At 39.7% G+C, this 24,354-nt stretch overlaps 1 long non-coding RNA gene across 1 annotated transcript; it reads right to left on the bottom strand.

Annotated features, from left to right (window-relative positions):
• Nucleotides 1-7,142: 7,142 nt before the first annotated feature.
• LOC121998902 lies at nucleotides 7,143-7,636 on the bottom strand. Its single transcript, XR_006116692.1, has 3 exons — nucleotides 7,593-7,636; nucleotides 7,443-7,506; nucleotides 7,143-7,211 (listed from the first exon to the last, which is right to left on the bottom strand). It is a non-coding gene; the product is annotated as an uncharacterized LOC121998902 (long non-coding RNA).
• Between the last annotated feature and the right edge of the window lie 16,718 nt (nucleotides 7,637-24,354).

The raw sequence follows: 24,354 nt of genomic DNA, 5'->3' as shown, positions 1-24,354 counted from the left end.
GTCACAAAGGAGAGCAACAACCCAATGGATACACGGTGTCGGCACGCAAAGAGATCAGGTCGTGGCAGTCGGAGCAAGGCTCAGCACAGTACCTCTCCTTGGCCGAAGGTGACTCCGAGGGAGGAAGAAGCTTGGTCGGCTGACATTGGCCCTTCCTTCCGGCGATCGGGCAACGCGAAGAAAAGAAAACTTTCGGCGCTGCTCGGCCGGAATAGAGGAAGGGATAAGGTAGCAGAACATGGTCGGCGTCGCGAGAGGTGAGGGAGGAAGGATCGGAAAGGTGGCTCGACCGGCGTGGGCACTGGATCGGTGTCGGCGCGCAGAGGAGAAGAGGAGTGGCGCCGGTTGATGGAGCAGTTAGGGCAGAGAAGAAAGGAAGAAGAGAATCGGGATCGGGGGAAAAAAGAACTCGGGCACGCGGGGAAAACAAAAGAAAGAAAAGAAAATAAAGCAAAGAAAAAGGAAAAGAAAACTTTTCCTCGTTACAATGGGGTAGCTTAAACAGGTTTTCCCGGGGCCCCATTTTTTTATCCCCGTAACCGAAGTCATACAGTCTCCGAAAAATTCCAGAAAAATTTCCAAAAATTCCGGAAAATTCCTTTATTCATATTCGCCTATTTTCCGGTATTTTACATTCTCCCCCACTAATAAAAATTTGGTCCCCAAATTTCATTATCTACTATCAGCAAGTACCAACAACAGATATAAAGCATAAATGTTGAACGGTAAACAAATCACATACCTCAAGTGAAAAGATGGAGATATCGAGCTCGGATAGTATCCTCGAGCTCCCAAGTAGCCTCCTCGTCCGAATGATACTACCATCCGACTTTAACCAGCCGAACAGTCTTGTTCCTCAACTGACTCTCTTTCCAGTCCAGAATCCGTACCAGAATCTCCTCATAAGTGACGTCAGGCTGAACTGAATCTAAGACATCTGTCAGCACATGTGTCGGGTCAGGTACGTATCTGCTCAGCACAGATACGTGGAATCCATCGTACACACCTACCAAGGACGGTGGTAGTGCTAGCCAGTATGCTACCGCTCCAATCCTCTCCAAGATCTAGAAAGGTCCAATGCATCGCGGAGCTGGCTTACCTCTAAGGCCAATCTTTTCACCCCTTTCGTAGGTGAAACTCGCAAAAAATATATATAGTCGCCTGCAGAGAACTCTTAGAGTCTCCGACTCTGGTCTACCTAATTTTTTTTTTGGCAGTCTTATACCTCTGACATCCTTTGTCTAATAGTACGGACCAACTCTGCCTCATATTAGACTCTATGAGGTCCCAACAACTAGGCCTTCCCAACCTCATCCAGAGGGTGGGTGTCCGACAAGGCCTACCATACAACACTTTAACGGTGGCATTTGGATAGTCGAATGCAAACCGTTGTTGTAGGCGAACTTTACCAATGGCAAATGGTCCTCCCAACTGCCTCCGAAAATCCAATACACAAGACTTCAGTAAGTCCTCTAGAGTCTGAATGGTCCGCTGTGACTATCCATCTGTCTGAAGATGGAAAACTGTACTGAAACAGAGCTGCGTGCCCAAGGTCTACTGCAGACTCTGTCAAAAACGAGACGTGAATGGGGGTCTCTATCCGAAATAATAATCAAAGGAACACCACGTGATCTGATGATCTCCCGGCAAAATAGATCTACCAATCGATCCAGGAAATCTGTCCCCCGATTAGTTAAAAAGTGCGCAAATTTGGTTAATTGATCAACGATTACCCAAATCGCGTCATGGTTTCGTCATGTCCTCGGCAAACTCACCACAAAGTCCATAGTAATATGTTCTCATTTCCACTCGGGAATAGGAATCTGCTGAAATAAGCCGGCAGATCTCTAATGCTCGGCTTTCACTTGCTGACAGACGAGACATCTAGCTACAAAATCTGCGATGTCTTCCTTCATGTCGTTCCACCAATAGAAACACCTCAAATCTTGGTACACGCGGGTACCGCCTGGGTGGACAGTAAATCATGAGCGATGAGCCTCCGGAAGTAACTCTTATAAGACCGGATGAGACTGAGGTACGCATAATCTACCTCGGAAGTATATAATACCCTCCTCGTCTCGTGTGAACTCGGTCTGCTACCCGGAAGCTATCTGGCTGCAAATAACCCGCAAATACAGCCTAGGGCTCTCGGATCCTCGTCCTGATCGACTACTGAGCAACCATGGTAACCAGTCTGTGACCACAACTCGGTGGCAAGCCAAAGTCTCTCTGGACTTCCTGCTAAGTGTATCGGCAACCACATTAGCTCTCCCTGAGTAATAGCTAATGGTACAATCAAAATCCTTCAGGAACTCCATCCATCTCCTCTGTCGGAGATTAGGTTCCTTCTAAGTAAAACAAATATTTGAGACTCATATGGTCAGTGAGAATCTCAAATGTAACGTCATATAAATAATGTCGCCAAATCTTCATGGCAAAAATAATGGCGACTAGCTCCAGATCATGTACAGGACAGTTCTTCTCATGCTTCTTCAACCGACGAAAAGCATAGGAGAATACTCTATCGTGCTGCATCAGAACGGCATTCAAACCCTGAATAGATGCGTCGAGGTAGAGGATATATCCGTCCTCTCCAGAAGGTAAAACCAAAAATCGAAATCGACACTAGTCTCCACTTCAGCTCCTAGAAGCTGGTCTTGCATTCCACAATCCAAGTAAACTTCACGCCTTTCATGATCAGGCGTGAAAGTAACATATCAATCCGTGAGAAACCCTCAACGTATCTCCGGAAATATCGAGCCAAACAAAGGAAGTTGCGAGCCTCTTCTATAGACTCCGTCTACTCCCAACAGTAACAACCTCGATCTCCTGTGGAACCACGGTATACTCCTACTGGTGACCGTGTGTCTAAAACATCTCACAGAAGACAACCAAATCAGTACTACAGATAATCACATATACATGTTCTCGTCGAAACATCTTTAGATCTATGCAAAGGTAGTGTACGTGACATCACCTCAGATCCGTAATAAATCACAACATCGTCAATAAAGACAATGGAAACTGATCCAAACATCCTCAAAATACCAAAATCATCGTGTCCATAATAACATCTAGAGAACCGTAAGCCCTAATAGTAAAATCAAGACACATAATGTTCGTATCTCAGTCATTCCTAACCATAAGATCCTCAACAATAAACAGATCTGATCACCAACGATATAAATCACCAAAGAATAGAACCTCCAGTGTGAGAGCAATGCTCTATCACACGAAATACCACATATGTGGGAGCAACGCTCTACCACAAGAAATCCTCCATATGTGGGAGCAACGCTCCACCATAAATAATCCAAAATATGTATCCACAATAATATGGGAGCAATGCTCCGCTACAAACAATCCGCACTATGTAGGAGCAACGCTCCACTAAAAAAAACAATCCCTAAATATGTGGAAATCCAGAATAGGTGGAAACTACGCTCTACCACAAACAATCCATAACATGTGGGAGCTACGCTCTACCACAACAATACATAAGTGCTCAAAGCACCTACCTATCTAGCTAGAGACTGCACAAGATCTCTCTACCACAGATCAATGTGGGTAGTCTAGGGTATAACAACCCAGTACGCAAATCAATTCCATAGTCAACTCTATCATCATCCTAGTGGGTCGATCACCCACTTATAGGATAATTATTTGACAGGGTAATACCACAAATGTCATAATGTAGACATTCAACATTCTACATTCAATACAGGTAGAATCATCATGATGCTACTAACCATACACCCGGCACACGTGCACACACAACATATGTATGATCGACATAATCCTCCATTTTGTATACATACCAAAAATACTCACATCATAGGTATAAATCACCGTGATACCTCCAACAATGTATACCAAACCCGTGTGCACATATCAATATGGGTATAATCGACAATACACCTCAAACAACACTCACCTGACATATATACACATATGCCAAGAGTATAATCAACGTATACTTCCAATAAGGCATACTAAAACCCAGATGCATTCACAAATCACACAAAATCAACCAAATACCTCAAATACCACACCAAACACATATGTACATACCACAACACCGATTTTAATCGATAAGATACCTCCAATATGTCAATCATGCACGTACAGCTAACTAAATAGCTATAATCCACAAGAATCTACAATAACCATATCTAGATGGGAATATCTCACTATCCACAAATGAACTATCCATCATAGAACTTCTTCAACTTATAACAATCATATGAACACTTCATAGATATGCATAATCAGCATATTTAATCCAATCTATCACACCAACCCTATACCATCTTCGAAGTTATCCAATTAGGTACAAACAGTCTAAAATTACAGTACCCATGGAATAGGATACTTCGATCCTCTATCGACTGACCAAATCATCAATAGTATATGGCTAATCCAATCCTTTCCCACGTCAGGATAAGTTAGATACTCGATGTGCTCAAGATATCCAACTAACCACGAATAACTCAAGATTCAAACATCTAGAAATAAAGTAGGTCAATCCCCTACTGTTCGGGTCAACAAAACTAATCGGTTATCTACTAACCAATCAAGAATAAATAAAGCCTCTACAAGCATCTAAGGTAAATCGATCACGACTACCTAAGTCAACATACATCAATCCATCTTCTACTGACCGATCTAACAAGAATAAATCAATTATCTACGAATGAAATTAACTAAGATAACATGTTATACTACTGGCTAGGTCAACATAAATAGGTAAATACTATCCACTACATAGCTAATAAAAGCAGAGGCTGGTATGTGCCTCAATCTGCTAACCAACTAGTAATAACATAAGCTAAAAAAACTACTGATGTATGATATGATAAATCACCAGAAACTGTAACCCTTAATCTCTATCAAGGTCGATCATCATCATGGTTTTACCTAATACATAAAATATCTACTATCTCAACTAGACAGATACTAGTAAAGAGTGCTAATCCATGTCATAGACTGTAATAATGAACAGGGCATAAACTAATCAAAAAGGTATGATAACATATACAAACATACCTCCTATAGCTTGGAGATGTCCTGCTGCTGCCAGGTCCCAAAATCCAAAAAGTCACATCGAGAAGACTAAAACATGAAATCCGAAACACGAGAAATAAAACTCGTAAGTCGATCTCTGATACAAAATAAATTGATATCAGATAAATCTCGAAAATCCAGAACACATAGCAAGTATCGTATACCTGCTCTGATACCACTAAATTGTCACGCCCCAGAGGAGTCTCTGTCCGAAGAAATTTAGGCAGCACCTCCCCTGTACCGGTGACAATCTGAATCATTTCTACAGACATAAAATATATATCAGCCACAGGCGGCTGGAATATACACACAACCACGCAGTTAATATCAAATTCAGCCTCTGGCTGACACAACCATGCAGTTAAAAATAAAGCAGCCCACTCAGCTGTACCAAAACCAAAACACAAACTGCTAGCCGGCTAGGCTTACACAACCAATAACAAATACAAAACACCACATATCAACGTCAACACTCTAAAAATAAAACCAGAGTACAGAGCTAAACAAACTGATACATAAAACAAACAAAACATACGTGAACCGATAAGTCTTCTGATGTGACGTGGGGACCAGCAGACAGGATGCTCCAAGCGACACCATAAATAACCTGGTACCTGAAAAAGATAGTGTCAACGGGGGTGAGTTCAACAACTCAGCGAATACCAATGGACATGAGTAGTAAGATATATCTAACAGCAACAAACATGGAATACAGCTTCCTAATCATATATAGGGAATACGCAAAACTGAAAGGTAACAGAGGAAGCTGTACTCACCAGGAACTCCTATCCAGACAAAAGGGTCGTCAAACCGAAAGTGTCAATAATCCTGTATGCAGGTCAAAAGTATGTATCCATCCAAAATGCAGCAACCAAATGCAGCAAACACAATCATAAAAATATAAATGCATCAATGCATATGATGCTAATGATGCGTCCTGGTCACCCCTAGTCATCACACACACAAATGGTGAGACCGAGTGGGTAGGGTGGTGACAACCTGCACTCTGTCGTCACTACTCCCGATGAGTGACCGAGTGGACGGGATCTTCTCTACTCCCGTCCTGTGACCCCAAATCATAAATGGGGAGCTCAATGCTCTCATCTCCCGACACGATGACGGGAGGAAATCTCTCACGGCTACCACCGAGTCACCGACCAACGGAGCAAACAGAGTCCACCGTCACGGCCTACTACATGCTACACTAAATGCCGGTGAGCCAAACAGAAGGAATCGATCACGGCTACTACCGAGTCCTCGACCAACGGAGCTAAACAGCAGAACCGCCACACACTGTCCGATATACCACTAAACCATGAGTGGGGTGTGTGCAGTACATGTAATCGGCGATGGGCTCAACCATAGTGGAGCCGATAATCGCACAAAGATGCAATCATGATGCATGTCACTATGCATAGCAAAACCGATCAACATAACCATATCCATACATACAAAATGGGTACTGTAAAAACGATGATCACATACCAAGATCTAGTGTACACAGGTCAGATAGAATATCAAAAACCCTATGTCCTGAACATAAAAAGTATGGAATATCCTGATCAACATAGAAAAATCCATATATACATAATATGGGTACCACAGTATCAGTAAGTCAAATCCACAGATCTAGGGTATACAAATCCTCTAAGGTATAACAACCTAGACCCAAATCATATCCCTCTTCCATAGCATATGTACCAACAATATACACAGATCAAAGAATCAGGGTCTAAACACCCGAATCATATATGATATACAAATAGAGGTACACAAATCTGATATGGCACTAAAACCTAAGTATCAGATAATCTAAATACACAGGCCAGAAACAACAATCCAAATCCTAGTCCTAACCTCAGTAAGCATGGTATGTCACTCTAGAAACAAAGATACTCATGGTAACAAGATAATCATGGCAACAAATCACGAGATATAAGCACGGATACATCACAGGTGACAAACCTAACATGCTAAGGATATCAAATAGTGGCATACCAACGGCAAACATGTTCATTGCATGTAGTTATAAAATACTATGCATATCCAATGACAATATCATAAAAGATAAGTCAAGAGGTACCCGCCTCAAATGTAGATCGAGCTAGACAACCTCTGCGTCAAAGTGCTCATCCCAAATCAATGTCCTGTAATAGTCACATTTAATTTAGCTACATATGTATATCACATAGCTAATCTCTTAATTATCAGAAATCCTATTTCATTCATTTATTCTCGAGTAACAAACGATTCGGACCTAACCATCTAGTTATCCAATTATCCCTAATTCAAAACATAAACATAATTCACCAACAGCATGTATTACAATTACTACACTTCCTTCATAGCTCGGATTAAAGCATATCCTAAAAACTCACCTTAGAAACCTCTTCCTTGAGGTCCTTAGCCGAAGCAAAATCGCCACCGCAAATTCCAAAAGCCCTAAATCAAAAATATCAGCATAACCAAAAATATCAGCACAACCGTATCAATGTTTCCAACCCAAGGGCTAAAATCCAAATACTCACCCAAACATAAATGCCCGAACTGTCGAGTCACTGCCGGACGTGGCTGAAATCGGATAATGTCGGAAATCCAGTGGCTGAACAAACTCCAAGTCCGGTGGTCGTCACAAAGGAGAGCAACAACCCAATGGACACACGGTGTCGGCACGCAAAGAGATCAGGTCGTGGCAGTCGGAGCAAGGCTCAGCACAGTACCTCTCCTTGGCCGAAGGTGACTCCGAGGGAGGAAGAAGCTTGGTCGGCTGACATTGGCCCTTCCTTCCGGCGATCGGGCAACGCGAAGAAAAGAAAACTTTCGGCGCTGCTCGGCCGGAATAGAGGAAGGGATAAGGTAGCAGAACATGGTCGGCGTCGCGAGAGGTGAGGGAGGAAGGATCGGAAAGGTGGCTCGACCGGCGTGGGCACTGGATCGGTGTCGGCGCGCAGAGGAGAAGAGGAGTGGCGCCGGTTGATGGAGCAGTTAGGGCAGAGAAGAAAGGAAGAAGAGAATCGGGATCGGGGGAAAAAAGAACTCGGGCACGCGGGGAAAACAAAAGAAAGAAAAGAAAATAAAGCAAAGAAAAAGGAAAAGAAAACTTTTCCTCGTTACAATGGGGTAGCTTAAACAGGTTTTCCCGGGGCCCCGTTTTTTTATCCCCGTAACCGAAGTCATACAGTCTCCGAAAAATTCCAGAAAAATTTCCAAAAATTCCGGAAAATTCCTTTATTCATATTCGCCTATTTTCCAGTATTTTACATCTATCCTGCTGATGAGTCTTATATTACTGAGGATCAAGCTATTGATACTGAATCCTAGTCGGGAATACACTGGCAAAGGATTAAACATCTTTAGCAATCATTGGTCTAGTCCTATACTACTAATAATTTACCGCCATAATCTCAATAAGTTCTCTAGCTTAAGTAGGTGTCTTGTTAACTAGAGCCCCTCTACTAGCTACGTCAATCATACTCCTGTCCATGGGAAGAAATCCCTTGTAGAAGTATATAATCAGTAGTCGATCGCTTATCTGGTGTTGAGGGCATCTAACAACAAGTCTTTTAAATCTCTCCCAATATTCTTGAAATGGTTCTCCTGTGAATTGTTGGATTCCACAAATAATGCTCCGAATAGCTGCAATCTTTGAAGTAGGAAAGAACCTTACCAGAAATAATTTCTTCACTCAAACCAGTTGGAAATAGAGTTGGATTGGAGATAATACAACCAATATTTTGCTAAATTCGCCAGTGAGAAAGGAAATGCTCTAAGTCTAACATCATCTTCTGATACGCCAAGTAGATTCCATGTAAAGTATACCATATCCAATTCTTGTAAATGTCTGTTAGGATCTTCACCAGATAGTCTATGAAATTTCGATAATAGCTGTATAATAGTCCATAACTCGAAGTTTGCCTCCAAATCAAAATAACAAATGTAAAATAAATCAACTGACAAATCCAGTGTCTAAAGTTTTTTGAGAGTATTTTCAGTGTTGTTATCCATGTGGGTAATCAAATCTGAGGTCCTGATCACACTAAAACTTTGAAACTGCTAATAACACAAATAAGAAATTTCCTAGTCTTACCTGAAACACTCATGCAAATACCATCAAAAGACATAGGAAAATATACATTATAGAATACGTGTATATAAAAGATGAAATAATTAAGCCCTAACAATAATTTTTGAATTTTTGCAACCATAAAGGAAACATAAATAAGAGAGAAAATAGAAAAATAATCTTAAGATCACCAAACACCGCTACACATCTCTGGTAACGACGCTAATTTTTGATAAGTGTTTCATTTTTTACCGTGAAACAATATCAAAAGAATTTAAATGTTGAACCTCTCTTACAACACTAATGTAGTATAGAATGACTCAGATCATCTCCCAACGAATGCAATGATAGGATGGTAATTTAGTATGTTATTCATATTTTTAGGATTTTTAATATGAAGTTGGGGTTTGGGTTTTGGATTATGAATATAACAAATGAAAAACAATGCAAGTATGAAATCTATTCCTAATGATGGAATGAAATCTAATTAAATGCCAACAATTAATCCATAACGTATTGTCACTTTACGCTATAGGTTTCACCATCAACACAATTAAACTAAGAAAGGAAATAGCAAAGCATTAAATGAAACCTAATCTAGTAAATGAAAGACGATGCAAGTAATGAAAGCTAAGTCTAACCTATCTACAACTGCAGAAAATAAAAGGGCAACATAAAGTAAAGCGTTAACGAAACTAAGCATATAATGAAACCCAGTGCATGTAATGAAAGCTAAACTAATCTATCCTAATTGCATTCAATCGAAACTAGAACTTAACAAAATTGAAAGAACAAGACAAAACAAGAATTAAATAAACTAAAATGCATCAAATTGAACCTAAATATTTAAAGAGGCATTTCACCGAACACATGACACTCATTAAACAAATGAAGCAAGATTAGTGCAATTTAAACATGGAGAATCAAGTTCAATACAAGCATTCAATCAAAATTCAACACAAGCAAATTGACACAATTAATGAACATTAACATGAATAAAACTAAGTTAACCAAATCATAATCTACACTCAACTTCAATACCAAGGATTACCCTTGCCGTCACATAAGGGTCCGGAGAAGGAACACCTAACTCTGGTGAACAGTAACTCACAGTCGGTCGCTGCACACTTCGACAACGATGATGGGATGAATGAATCTTCCACCAAAGAACCCCTACAATGGAAGTTAATTGGGTTGTAAAATGGACTTCCGGTGGTGTTCTTTACTCTGCTGCCTGAACCCCAGAAGGTAGGAGTGAAGGAAGAACGCCAGAAGGTGAAGGATCTTGCCGAAGAACCCCTTCGGCAAGGTGGATGATCGGAGTTGTCGCCGCTGCTTGCAACTTCCGCTTGTGTTGCCGCTGTCGTCGCCACTTGGAATTAAGAAGATGAGGTGGACTGTGGATGGCCGGCTGATGACATTGAAGGAAAGAAGCTGCTGGCTGGTAGTGAGGAAGAAGAAAGGAAGAAGGAGGCGCGAGTGGGAGTTGTCGCGTGTCCTAGCAAAACACAATGAAGGGGCTTCAGTACTGTGCCATTCGCGTCAATTGAAGGAAAGAGTTTTCCTCCTTTAATCTGGGTTGTCCGATTAATATAAGTGGATGTGTGGTTCAGATTTGATGATGAGAATAATGGGTGGCTTGATCTCACTCTGGATGAAGGGAAGGATGCTTAGATCTGAATGAAGGAATAAGATCTCTCTTGATCTGATCAACAATTCATACTGATTTAACTTGATCTCCTCTGTTTATGTAACGACCCACCTTCTACTACTAGGCTGTAAGGCCGATCGCTACAGTTATGATGAGCTAACTGTGCGGAAAACTGATCTAATTTAAATTTTAGTTGCTAACTGATAACTATTCTGGGTTCTACATGTACTGAAGGATGTAATCTAAGGGATACAAGATGTATCCTACATCCCCTATGGACTAGAAGCTGATTTACTAAGTTCCTTGGTCGAAACTGAACTTCCCAATCGATCCAGACTGAACTGGGCCGATTGCTCTCTGTTGGATCGATCCATGGATCGATCCAGACTGCTACTGTGCTCGGGTGATAATCTGGATCGATCGGCTGATCGATCCAGGCTCACTGATCGATCCAGTGATCGATCCAGCGTGCTTCTGTGCACTGGACTTTATTTGGATCGATTGGCTGATCGATCCAACATAAGTCAATCGATCCAATGATCGATCAAAAACCTTTTTGTTCGCGAGGAATAGCTTGGATCGATCGACCAATCGATCCAGAGGCCTTCTGTTCGTGACAGAATGTGACTGGATCGATCGGCTGATCGATCCAGAAGCCTTCTGTTCGTGGAATCAGCCCTCAATCGATCCATGGATCGATCGAGGACCCCAGATCGATCCATGGATCGATCGGAGTTTCTGATTTCGCACTGAAACTCTGATTTCAGCACTAGTTCGTGCCAAAATCTCACACAACAATTATACAATGCATGGAAAACATTCTAATATCTACTAACTGGCATTCTAACATGACATAGTGCAAGGTTTATTAATTCATAGCATTTAAACCACTAGAAATGCATAAAAGTGTCTTAAGAAAAGAAACTAAGTTCTTGATTTGCTAAACTCCCAAGGATCTTCGTTCCAGGTTCCTGCCACACACACTATCTCAGCATTGACCTCCAGCTTCCCCTGCTAGTCCATCTTTCCTTTACCTTTATCTGAAGTATAAGGAAAATAGAATCTGTAAGCTTAAAGCTTAGTAAGAAACCATCTACCTCACAAAAATATGCATACGGTGCTAATGATGTTTTTAAAACAAGCTATTTAAAACATATGCTGAACATGTAAAAGATGGCATGGCATACAATCATCCAAACATATTTATCAAACTAAACATAGAGTTATCATGCATATTCACATGGAAAAAAAAACTAGGCTGGAGCATGATACTGAGCTAAGCTATTACTGATCTGATACTAAAACTGTACTGAATTCATATGACTATTTTATGAACTTTTGAAAACTATATACATAATAGTTCAAAATAATAATCAGGCTGCTGTTTGGGCCCGGCAACTGTACCTGCTGTGCGCGCACCCCTAACTAGACCCGGGTCTGCAAGTCCCAAATTTAGTAGGGTTACTAGGTTGTCTGAACCTAGGGACGACTGTGGGAGTCCAACCTAATGGATATCTGATCCTGTACAGTGCCACTGAAAATAAAATACGGATATAGCTAAATTTACTTATCTTGCTATTACCAGGTTATCTGAACCTAGTGCTAGGTTGTCTGAACCTAGAGACGACTGTGGGAGCCCACCCATTGGACCGTAGTCCCATGAAAGCTGTAGTAAGGCTAACTAAGCTATTTTAAATGCTTCTATTGCATTTACTGAGCTATTAAAAATGCCTAAGTTGCATTTTACTGAGCTAATCATTTAATCGAACATCTAGTGTGCGTAAACTCCCCTCTCTATTAGGGAGACTACCTTTAGGCACCCGACAACATCTAAACCACCAACTGAAGGGGGAAAAGACGTGACCGGCCCATCCAAAGGCACTCACTAAATCCCTAAACCTGCGAGGAGGTTTAAATACACTCTATATGTCGAAAAATCTGCATATAACTAAACTAATGCATAGAAAACCACACAAAAGCTACTTATACTACAAGTGAGGGGTTTCTTACCTTGTGTGCTAGATTTCTTACAAATCTAATCGCTAGAAATTCCGGTGGAGACGACTTCTCGATGATTCGTTCGCGTCCACGTGCTCTACTCGCGAAGGGGAACGTCCTCGTATCGAAGATCTCGCCGGAAGAAGTTCCCTTGGCCCTTGGGGCTTGGTGTGCCGTGCGTGAGGAAGAGGAGAAGAAGGGAGAGGCGGCGGTGGTGTTGGGTCTCGGCGTGAGGGTTTTGGAGAGGAGTTGCCGAACCGAGTTCTAAAAATAAACCCAAACCAACTTAAGTTTTAATTTATATTAAGTGGATAACTAGGCCCAACTCAAATATAAATATAAATGTTTCCCTTCTCTTTCAGCACGGCCCTGCTGGGTTCACCGGTTACTAAGGCTAACTAAAGGTTTAGCGGACCCGAGAGGTCCCGGGTTCGATTCCCGTTTAAGCCTTTTTATTCTTCTAATTATTTTTGGTACTTCCGCTACTCGGAAAATTCCGGAAAAATATCTAAAAATTCCAGAAAAATCATAGAATACTCCTAAAATAGTTTTGAGAATTTTTGGGCGTTACAGTTTAACCTCCAAATCAAGTCAGATTCGATCTAATCAAATCCTAATTTATGGCTCTTTTGATTTTCTACAAAACCATAATAAAAACATGAGATTAAATTATATAATTTGTAGAAAATTTATAATTAAGTCTAAAATAAATTCCTACTCACAACATATAATATAAACATAAAATTAAACATGCGAGAAGGTAAAAATGTTGGATCGAAAGCGCTAGAGGGGGGTGAATAGCGCTTGTGGCTATTTCGTTCGATTCGGAATCGGAGAAAATCAAGTAACGCAGCGGAAATGAAAAGTAAAGCAAGCACAAAAAGACGCAAGGAATTTACTTTGTTCGGAGCCTGTGAGGACTCCTACTCGAAGGCCCGCGATCCTTGATCGCTTTCCGTGGGCAACAACTATAAGCTCAAATTTATTACAAACTAATTACAATGGAAGTATAATGGCAACTTTATACCGATAACTAAGAAGGAAGAAATGAAGCTCCGAGTCGTCGGGAGGTTGTCGCAACACTTCTGGATCGAGTCGTTAGCAGCTTGTCGCAAGGAGATTGCTTAGAATATGTTGTTGTTATAGCTGCACCCTCGACCCTCTTTTTATATGACATTCCGGGCGTCTGGATCCCTTCCGGGCGCCTAGAGTGTGACGTGGCCAACCAACCTGGATGCTCCACGTGGCGAAGTCACGTCAGGGATAGAATTCTGCTTCCAAGCGCCCGGATCCATCCCGGGTGCCCGGACTATCTTTTTCCAGGAGCTGCTTCTCCTGCAAAACAAGGTTAGTCCGAGCAAATACATACCCTGCAAGACAGTGTTAGAATTTGATAAATCATAAGTAAATAAACTGACAGTCTTTGAACTGTCCGAGTCTGACTTCGGATTTCCAACCGGAAACCTTAGGTTGACCCGATGCCTACTGTTCCCTCTACGGGGAATGTGTCCTCACCTACTCCCCTCAGGAGAGATTACCTGATGTCAGTCCGGTCCTCAAGACGGACTGGACTTTCTGCCTAGGGTTACCACCCCCTAGGGTTTTTCTCCACCTAGGGTTACCACCCCCTAGGACCTAAGGTTTCCGCCCCTTAGGGTTTTCCTCCACCTAGGGTTATCACCCCCTAGGACCTAAGGTTGTCACCCCTTAGGGTTTTCCTCCACCTAGGGTTACCGCCCCCTAGGACCTAAGGTTACCCCCCTTAGGATTTTCACCTGCCTAACCGCAGTTAGGACTTTCCTGAAACCTTATTTAAGCACGTTAGATAACAAGGAATCTTAACTTTGAACCCCTTTGCCATTATCAAAACTCAAGTTCGATCGTCGGATGCTTCTCACGCCAACAATCTCCCCCCTTTTGATTATGACAACCAAAATTCAAAGTTAAGTAGAGAATGTAATAAAGGTAAACAAAAATAAACACAAGCATAAATAAAGCATAGGCATATGCAAGGCTCCCCCTTAACAAAAAATTCCCCTTTTTTTAAAAAAATTTTCTTTGAATTTCTTCCTACTCTCCCCCTTTGCCATATATCAAAAAATAAGCCAGTTGACAGCAAGTTTTAAGTTTCAAAAAAAAAGATTTAGTCTGTGAAGAAAAAATTGTGTTTACTTAGCTTATAATTGATTTACTGAAAGAAATGTTAGTTAAGGGAGAAAGAGGATTTTAAGAAGAAATATATTTTTCTTGATTTAAAAAGGTTGCAAGTCATTTTGGAGTTTCTTTTTACTTAGCAAAAAATTTTGAAAGTCATGAGTTAACTTTTGCAAGTAAAGAATTATGCTTTTAATACTTTTAGCTAAGTATAGAATTAATCTAATAGGTGACTTAGCAAAAATTCATAAGGATAGCTAAGTTTGAGAGTTGCTATATTAGTCAGTTAGCTAAACCTTTTGCAAACATTAAATTTTGAAAATATAGCTTAAGTGAAAAGATAATTTGCTCAATTTGAATAAAATAATATTTATATTTAAAAAAATTAGGAGAAAGAGCTTGTTAATTTTTAAGATGCAGAGGGAGCAGTTGAAAGTTTAGGTTATTTATTCAGTTGGTCCTTAAGTCCAAGCATGAGTCAAGTTTAAATAGTTGTTAATTTATTAATTTGTTTTGATCAGGTATCAAAGCCCTAAAAAAAAATTTGTGATATCAAAACACTTTAAATTCGTAGTTTTTAAAGGGGGAGTTTAGCCAAAAAAAAAATGATCTAGACTTTGTTTAGCTAAGATTTTTATTTTATTTTATTTTAAAAAAAAATACTTTTATCAAAGACTTAGCTAAACTTATGAAGATAATAGTTTTGTTAAGTATTTAACCTTAAAAAAAACTTAGTTTTTTTAAAAAAAATTATGAAATTTGAGAATGCTTTGGAAAATACTTAGCATTTTCAGCAAAACTTAGCACTTGAAAACAATTGCTTTGAGAGACACTTAGCTAAATTCCTTTTTTCTTAAAAAAACTTTAAAAGGTACTTAGCTAAATGTTTTTGAAAAAAGAAAAATATCTAGCTATATTTGAAAATACTTAGCTATATATTCAGCTTAAAAATGATTGTCTTGAGAAAACATCTTTCCAAATAGCTAAGTTTAGAGTATAATCTAACTGAGTTTAGTTAAAGAAGACTTGATTAAGTACTTAGCTTAAAGAGGTTTTACATAAAGGCTTAGCTTTGAAAACATTCTAGAAGAGTTGTAATTTAAAAGTCAGGTCATAAATAATTTTAATTTTAAAGCTAAGTTAAAAATATCCTGAATTTTTGAAGACAGGTCAAAATAGTTTTTAATTTTGAAGTCAATTCAAATTTTTATTTTGAATATAAACTAATTTTAGAACCAACTCAAAATCACTCCCCCTTAATTTAGCCTTAATAAATTCTTTGGGTTCAGAAGTCCAGGCATGAGAGGTTTTTAAAAAATTCATTTTCCTCATTCTAGATTAACAAGCATGTTCAGTTTATGAGTGAGAGTGAGATGGAGTTGTCTTTGTAGTTCATATAAAACATAAGTTTTGAATTTCAAACAAACTTTTAAAATAATTTTTCAAATAATTTTTAAAATGATTTTCAAATATCTTCAAAATGATTTTCAAATAGTTTTTAGAAGAATTCTAAATAATTTTTAAAACATTTTTCAAATAATTTTGAAATTAAGTTTTAAAAGATTTTTGCAATGATTTTAAAAATATTTTTCAAATAATTTTGAAGTTAAGTTTTAAAAGATTTTTGAAAAGATTTTTAAAAGGTTTTTGAAATGATTTTTAAAAGATTTTTCAAATGAGTTGAGTTTTGATTATCAATTTGATTTGAATTATTAATAATTAATTTGAATTAATTATTAAATAGATTTGAATGATTAATTAATAATTTGATTTGAATGATTAATTAGATTTTTATTATTAATTTAATTTTTAATCTTTAGTCATCTCACCCGATCTAAATTTTAAATCAGGGAATCCTATAATTTTGTGAGATGAATTAGGTTCAATTATAGGGTTTGGTTTAACTTTGTGTTAGATTCAGGTTTAGCTTTCGGTTCAACAAGTAAGCATTCTTTGGATAAACTTCTGGGCTATGGTGAGTAACAAGGAACTCATTAAAGTAACCATACCTTCGAGGTTTTTCAAATAGTCCTACCCATTGAACTTAATGCTAAACCTTAGTCTAACTAGTTATGATCCATTTAAGGATAGCTTCGGTCAGTTCCACTTGGCCAAATGCACCAGGTCGAAGCCATATCTTCCTAGACATGTGATGCCCAAGTTTCTCTAACGTACTATCATCCAAAAACTTCACCAGTACTGTGACTCAAGTTAAATCTAGCCCCTTTTATTCTAATCCTATTTACCCTGCCGGGTAGGTAAAGTTTGGTTACCCTATCGGGTAGATTAAGTTTGGTTACCCAGTCGGGTAAATTAATTTCGGAGGTGCCAGCGATTCTGGACCCTCCTTATATTTTTATTTGATTTATGTTAAATTTTGAGTTTAATTTTGAATTTTTAATTTAATTTCAAATTTTGAAGTGAATTTTGAATTGTTAATTTAATTTTGAATTTTTAATTTGATTTTATAAGAATTTAATAAATTTTACTTTAAATTTATAAATTAAATTTGAGTTATATTTAAATTAAGTTTAGTAAGTAAAAGGTACTTGATTATAGTTTGGTTTGTAGTGTTTAAGTTTTACTTTAGACTTATAACACAAGTCTAGACTTCGTGAATTGGCTAAATTATTAACAATCTTCTCTAATTTATCAATTTTATCTTTTAAAATATTATTTTATATTTCTAATTTTCTAAGAGTTAATTTCTTATTTTTATTTGAATTAATTTTATTCATTACATTATTAGCATGCATATCTAATTTTGAGGAAAAATCTATACTAGAGCAAGCAAGATTAGTTGAACTACTGCAATCATGTGTTGTGAAAACTGGATTTTCATATAATGTAAATTTATTTACCTTGATTTCTCTCTCTGGATTATTGGGTCTTCTTTCTGGGCATTGTTTTTTACAGTGACCCATTTGTTTGCATTTGGAGCATTTAATTTGTTCCTTCCTTCTTTTGATCATTTTCTCCTTCTCCTTCGATTGTACCGGTTGAGTCTTATGAGTAGGACACTTGTTTTTATAGTGCCCTCTCTCCCTACACTTAAAACAAGTTATGTGACATTTACATTTTGAATTTACAATCTTACCTCTCAAATTTATGACAGGATCCTCCCCCTTGACTGTTGTCACCTCGAGTTCAGACTCAGATTCAGCAATTTCCTCTCTGACCATTAGTGCTATGTAATCGGTCTGATCTGATTCTTCCGAGTCTGGTTCGAAGGTTGACTCTGGAGATTCGTATTTGGGTTCACAGTCTTGTTCAATTTCTTACTCTAAAGGAATCTCATGAAGTTTGAGTAGTTTCTCCCAAAGCTCTTTAGCAGTGTCGAACTTTCCGACTCGATCAAGCTCTGAATTTGATAGTCCGCCTAGGAGAATACATGTTGCCTTTGCATTTGTCTCGAAGTTTTTTATTGTTTTAGCATCCCACTTGTCATAGGTGATGGATACACCTTCTTCAGTTGGGAGAATGAGTCCGATCTGGATTATGGTCCATGTCTCCACTTGGGTTTTCAGTTGGTGCTCCATCTGGTCTTTCCAGTAACCAAGATTTTCGCTGGACAAGAGTGGCAGGCTTGTGGTGTTGTATCCATCCTCATAGGCCAATGAAAATCTAGCACACAATATAAACAAAAAACTTGTTCCAAGACTTGGTCTTGGATTAGTAGTGCAAGAGAATAATAAAAATTGTAATTCAGGAATTTTGAGAAATAATAAAAAAATAATAATAAAATATTATTAAAAAATTATTATTTCAAATTTTGCTAGATTCGATATTTTATCAATTCTAATGAATGGTGAAGAGATGAGAATAAATTTTTCGAAAACAGTTTTGGAGGGAAAAAATGAAAGGCGTAAGTTTTTATTTTTAGCCTAAACAGACGAAAAAGCCATAAAAAAATACTCGAATGGTGGTTTCACCTATTCGAAGTGACCCCGCTCTGATACCAATTGCTGGATCTAAAGAGCTAGAGGGGGGGTGAATAGCGCTCGTGGCTATTTCGTTCGATTCGAAATCGGAGAAAATCAAGTAACACAGCGGAAATGAAAAGTAAAGCAAGCACAAAAAGACCCAAGGAATTTACTTCGTTCGGAGCCTGTGACGACTCCTACTCGAAGGCCCGCGATCCTTGATCGCTTTCCGTGGGCAACAACTATAAGCTCAAATTTATTACAAACTAATTACAATGGAAGTATAATGGCAACTTTATACCGATAACTAAGAAGGAAGAAATGAAGCTCCGGGTCATCGGGAGGTTGTCGCAGCACTTCTGGATCGAGTCGTTAGCAGCTTGTCGCAAGGAGATTGCTTAGAATGTGTTGTTGTTATAGCTGCACCCTCGACCCTCTTTTTATATGACATTCCGGGCGCCTGGATCCCTTCCGGGCGCCTGGAGTGTGACGTGGCCAACCAACCAGGATGCTCCACGTGGCGAAGTCGCATCAGGGATAGAATTGTGCTTCCGGGCGCCCGGATCCATCCCGGGCGCCCGGATCATCTTTTTCCAGGAGCTGCTTCTCCTGTAAAACAAGGTTAGTCCGAGAAAATACATACCCTGCAAGACAGTGTTAGAATCTGATAAATCATAAGTAAATAAACTGACAGTCTTCGAACTGTCCGAGTCTGACTTCGGATTTCCAACCGGAAACCCTAGGTCGACCCGACGCCTACTGTTCCCTCTACGGGGAACGCGTCCTCACCTACTCCCCTCAGGAGAGATTATTTGATGTCAGTCCGATCCTCCAAACCGACTGGACTTTCCGCCTAGGGTTACCACCCCCTAGGACCTAGGGTTACCGCCCCCTAGAGTTTTTCTCCACCTAGGGTTATCACCCTCTAGGACCTAAGGTTGTCGCCCCTTAGGGTTTTCCTCCACCTAGGGTTACCACCCCCTAGGACCTAAGGTTGCCGCCCCTTAGGGTTTTCCTCCACCTAGGGTTACCGCCCCCTAGGACCTAAGGTTACCCCCCTTAGGATTTTCACCTGCCTAACCGCAGTTAGGACTTTCCTGAAACCTTATTTAAGCACGTTAGATAACAAGGAATCTTAACTTTGAATCCCTTTGCCATTATCAAAACTGAGGTTCGATCGTCGGATACTTCCCGCACCAACAAAAAATGCCAAGAATAAAAGTCACAATAATAGATAAAAATGCTAGTTATCACTCCCCAATTACGGTAAAGACAGAGGTAATTCGTACTCCTTAGGCGATCTAGTTTCTTACCCTTGACCTTTTGATTTCTACGGCCTATCCCCTTGGGGTGGTGGCTTAGTTACATTTCTGCCTGATACTACATAGCTTCCCTGCCAAGCAGAGGACCCGTCTACAAAATATCCCAGGCGGCTGCATTTCCCCAGTTCTCCTCCTCTCGGGTCTCCCTCCGTTCTTTTGCTCTATTGCTTGACAATCCACCCAGATCTTCCTTCCCTTGATGCGGGTTAGTCGGTTGAGCAAAAATGTTAAGGATGCTGGTGTGTTGTCTTAGATGTTTAGGTGCGATTTTGGACCGCGACAGACCTAGTTCGGTTGCTTGGTGAGAATCTCGAGCAAACTGGAAGTAATTTCCCATATCGTAAGTGTGAGACCAGTACTAAGTGCAGTATTGGGCCTCCCATGGGGCATACTGGTTGACAGGAGCTCGAATGGCCTCAACCTGCTGCGCCACTCTAGCATCTCGGGCTGGTGGGAGATTCAGCTGGGGCTCTTTAGGATGGACACGAGGTGGTGGTGGCCTTCTGTCTGCCCGACTGATGGGAGCTGGGATCTTTACTTCCTTTTTCCGAGCGGCTTGAGTTTCCTCCACATTGATATATTTGGCTACTTTTCCCAGCAAATCGTTGAAGTCCTTTGCAGGTTTCTGGATGAGGACACGAAAGAAATCTTTCTCTAGTAGGCCTTGAGAGAAAGCACTTATTAATATCTCACAGGTGGCGGACGGGATGTCCAGTGCCACCTGGTTGATATCCTTGATGTATATCCTCAAAGACTTCGTGGCTCCTTGTTGGAGGGTAAACAGACTATGATTAGTTTTTTAGTACCTCCTGCTACTGGCAAAATGATGTAGAAAAGAATTTTTGAACTCCTTAAAGCAAGTGATCTATCTGACCGACAGTCTGTCGAACCATCTCTGTGCCAAACCAGGAACACTTGGCACGTAATTTGCATAAAATGTGTCAATCTGTCAACTTAGTTCCTATAATTGCCAAATCAGTGAACTTGAATTATATTGGAAGTGGAAGAACATAACACAAGGAGCAAAAGGATTGCCAGAGCTCAAAAGCTTAACAGGCTGGGTAGTTGATGGTGCCTAACACTTGTAACAATTAGGAATCTTAAACAAACATGAAGTTTAGTTTTTCAGTTGGACATTTTAGCCATGGTTTATGGAACATTACTTCCATGAATTATTATTGTTCAAAAAAAATCAATTAGATTATGTTGTCTTTACAGAATAGTCTCTCTTGCCGTGGAATTGAATGTGATGACCTGAACCAAAATTTGTCCCATTTATTTTCTTAGCATATATGTAGTTGTGGATTACATGTTATTTATTAATGTATCCTTGAACTTCCACGCTGAGATAGTAAAATACCCTAGTAGGTGTACTTTGAGATGTTCCTAAACTATGATTAAAGCATATCTCCTCTTGTTTCACTCTCTTGTAATAGTTTTCATTCGAATGCTACATACACAACTCTTCAGTAAGGGAGAAAAGTAAAATAGACGGGAAAGGAATTGAACCCCTCTGTCAGTTGGAATTTCAAGGGAAATAAAGGGAAAGGAAAAAAAAGTTATTTTATTACTAAAACAGCATCATTTCTTCAAAAATTTACGACATTTGGATAAGGCTGTGTATTACTTGAGGAGATAGACATACAAGTACTTGCCATTCCATTTGTATCAAAGGTCAATGCAATAAATCAGTTTCTATAAAGTTTATATAATATTAGTACTAAGTGATGTTCATTTTCTTTTTCAATTTTAATTGGACTTCTGGATTTATATTCGATCAGCAACTTAAATGTAATGTACAGATAGAAGGGGAGACAGTCAAGGCACAGATTTGGAACACGGCAGGTAAAGAAAGGTGCCCTGCCATAACTAATGCATACTATAGGGTTGCAGTGGGAGCACTTTTAGTCTATGAAATAACGAAGAAGCAAACTTTTGATAATGTGCAGAGGTGGCAGATTGTCAGCTTAACATTTCGTTTATGTAACTTATGCTTTTTGGAATAAAATTTCTGATGGAAAGTGAACTCAAATTTAATGCATTTTTTTTTAAATTCACAACGTTATGTTTTAAACCTTGTTTAAAGCATCAAGATGCCAATCCATTACAGTAAAATCTCGGTTAATCGTGACTAAATTGCACAACTAATAATCAACACTTATTCATGTATAAACAACTAAACTTAGATTTAATTTATCCAAGTGATGCGGTTCAAATAAGGTCGTTTTCCAAGTGTAATAGTCTAACCGGAGCCGGAGGGGTAATCTACGAGTTAAAAAAAATATATGTAAAAAAAGAGGGTTAAAGACAATTCGCTTTTTGACATTTGACCAAATTCTGGATCCTCGTGATGTTAGCTCGAATTGAGCCTGATCCAGGCCTGCGAATCGGGCCACCTAGTGGATCATAATTTTTATAAGTCAAATTGGATCCAACATTGGATGAAGCGGAACCAGAATTAATATTCCGGTTTGAGTAGAAAAATTAAAGTTAGTCAAAACTATCAGTTAGCTCCTTGAAATTTAATTTGATTTTGAATACCTTTATGATGAAAAATTGGTGGCAATTGAAGGTTAAATTGAAGATTGATAAATTTGGATAGCACACTAGCCCACGTTCTTAAGTTGCCGACAAATGGTCCCATGTTATGGTATCGTAATAGGATATTCAAGTTATCATTCAAATATCATGGTTCAATTTTCAACTATGACGTATTTATAGGAATTTTTTCTTTAAATGGGATGCACAATCAAAGAATGTTAAGCATCTAGGATGCCCTCAGCATGTGCTTCCCGATTTACCTTAGTGACTGGTAGAAAAATTTTATGGGACCGAACTGATCATCCTAAAAATGGTCAATGCGACTTATTAGGATTATTAATTTTTTTTCTAAATTGCCCGCGAATGCAGTCCTTTAATACAGCATATTGAGTTAATCATTCTAGATAGTCTAACACGTCGTCCGGCAACGAGTCAGTCAGTTTCTCCCTACTGATAACCTGGCTGATCACTGCATGGGGAAGGTAGCCGTTGTCCCACAATTGGTCGAGCATCCCATCCACTGCCAAGTTAAACAGGCAGAGCATTTGGTTAGTGAGTCGGTCGTTGAAGGGGCCCAAACGGAGGTAGTCTTGCTTAAAGACCTCGAACCGATCGAGCTCTCCCTCTTGGTAGACTTGCAAGGCGGATCGGGAAGAGTCCAGCTCGGCTTTCAAGGAAACCAGGTTGGCGCCCTTAGTAGCAAGCTGAGCCACGACCACAGTTTGATCGGCCAAGCGGCCATCCCATTCGGTAGTCAAAAGGGCCTTCGCCTCCTTTAAGCGCCCCGCTAGGGCTCGGGCCTCGGTGTTCTTGAGCTCCAGATCTTCAATGGCGCGGAGCCTCCTTTGACTAGACTTGAAGGGAAGGCTTGTGATGCGACGATAAAAAGCAGCCCACCAAAGCTGGGTCAAAGGAGGGAGATGACAGCCAGCGTGGAGGTCAGAGTCAAGGAAGTCAACGTCGAGGAACCGATGGGCCCACCAAAGGCTTGCCGAGCATAGCCCGACTACAGTAGCCGATCGAGAAGGAAGCTCTCGATCAACAGATCGAGACCCGACTGTAATGGCTGAGTGTACATATATCTCCCTATCGACAGCGAAGTGGTCTGAACAGAGGAATACCCCGCTAGATGGAGGACTGCTTAATCGAGCGGGAGGCAATATTTTGTTGAGCAGCCATGCCACTCGGCCAGTCAGATAGACGACGGACGTATCTCTTAATATCCTTTTGGGAGATAGTGCCACTGATAGTCAACAGGCAGATCGTACGACAAAAGCTTTCACTATCATATCAGAGATATGCTCGTCTTATTAAGGTATGGTGTCAGAAACACTTTATTAACAGGTCATTTCATAGGAAACTTGGGGAACCGTGCCCGTCTAGGGAAGTGAGGACGCGAGCTATAGGAGCTCTATATAAAGGGGGATCCAAGCACCGGTGGAGGTATGCTTTTGACAAACGCGCGTTGCTTGTATCTACTGTTGCTCCACATATTTTTTTTTTTCCTCCGATGACTGACTTGAGTATCGAAAGGTTAACGTCGGGGACCCCTTCCCTAACCATAATTTATTTATAAGGCCCTTCATAACATTGTCATTTTTCTTTGAAAAAGTATATGTTTTTTTTCCTGTTTCAAAA

Source organism: Zingiber officinale, chromosome 1A, assembly GCF_018446385.1.
Source record: "Zingiber officinale cultivar Zhangliang chromosome 1A, Zo_v1.1, whole genome shotgun sequence".
NCBI classification, from domain to species: Eukaryota; Viridiplantae; Streptophyta; class Magnoliopsida; order Zingiberales; family Zingiberaceae; genus Zingiber; species Zingiber officinale.
The sequence above is the reverse complement of the archived record's forward strand: the minus strand, read 5'-3'. Positions and strand labels throughout refer to the sequence as shown.